Source organism: Psammomys obesus, unplaced genomic scaffold, assembly GCF_907164565.1.
Source record: "Psammomys obesus unplaced genomic scaffold, mPsaObe1.curated_primary_1811, whole genome shotgun sequence".
NCBI lineage: Eukaryota > Metazoa > Chordata > Mammalia > Rodentia > Muridae > Psammomys > Psammomys obesus.
Genome location: NW_026590699.1, coordinates 4,502,750 through 4,503,758, shown reverse-complemented (window position 1 = coordinate 4,503,758; position 1,009 = coordinate 4,502,750). Strand labels below are relative to the sequence as shown.

The 1,009-nt window shown below is 48.1% G+C and overlaps 1 non-coding gene across 1 annotated transcript; it reads right to left on the bottom strand.

Moving 5' to 3' along the window:
* Positions 1–315: 315 nt before the first annotated feature.
* On the bottom strand, positions 316–454 carry LOC129677875 (small nucleolar RNA SNORA48). Its single transcript, XR_008720279.1, has one exon. It is a non-coding gene; the product is annotated as a small nucleolar RNA SNORA48 (small nucleolar RNA).
* Between the last annotated feature and the right edge of the window lie 555 nt (positions 455–1,009).

Sequence of the window (1,009 nt, the reverse complement as noted above, 5' to 3'; positions counted from 1 at the left end):
GCTGGCCACCCACAACAGGCTCTCCACCCTCCAGATCCATCCCTCCTCATAATTCAAGCTGCTTCGCTTCTCATTCTCTCTCACCTGACCGCCACAGACTCACACATTGTGGTGGCGCCAGCTGCAGGCTGGCCACATGGGTGATGGACCTGTAGGTGGCATCTTCCATCCCTGCTACATGGCATGACGGCAAGAGAGTGTCTGTGGCCCTCCTGTGCTGTGCGCTGGAGAGCAGGTCTGTGGGTGGCATGGTGGTCCTCAGGTCTCTGCTTTCTTCCTCTTTCTGCACTGTGCATTCTGGATTTGATTTGGTGTTTATGAGTCCTAGGTATAAGACAGCTTTGGCTACCAGGCCAGGCATCAAGCTAGGATAAACACAGGAGTGCCGTCTGCTCTGCCCCTGACTGATACAAGAACACCACCAAGATGTCTCTTTGCCCATCGCCAGGGGGCAGGGGTCGGTATCTTTTATTGAACCCTGGGCTTTATGGTTGCCCTTGAAATGCAGCTGGCAAACACCAGGACAACCTGCTTATTTGCTGAAGTCTTACTCTCCTGGACTTACTGTAGCCCACAGGACTGCTGGTTTCCTTGAATTCTAACCCTGCCTTCCGTGAAAAAGTTGTGATCAGTCCCGTTAGGCCTGTAGCTTCCACAGACTCTGTTGTACCTCAGAACCTCTCCAGAGACCAGTTTTCTTGCCAATTCCCTCAGTAAACAGGAAAGAAATAGGAAGGACATTCTTAATTTTTAATGCTTTTGGGAGATAATTTCCAAACCAATTATAATTCTCTGTTTTATAGATATTGTTGACAAAACCTGAAACATTTTAAAAGGATCCATTGCCTTGTGTGGCCAGAAACTCAACAGAACATTTTGGATGTTTGTTATAGCTTCCAGAATTATAGAATTTGCCCCACACTGTGCCTACTGTCTGGCTGAAGAGCAAACCTTCTCTGGGTTCTTGTTCTATTCTGGGTTCCATGGATGCTAGTGTGAGAGTTACATT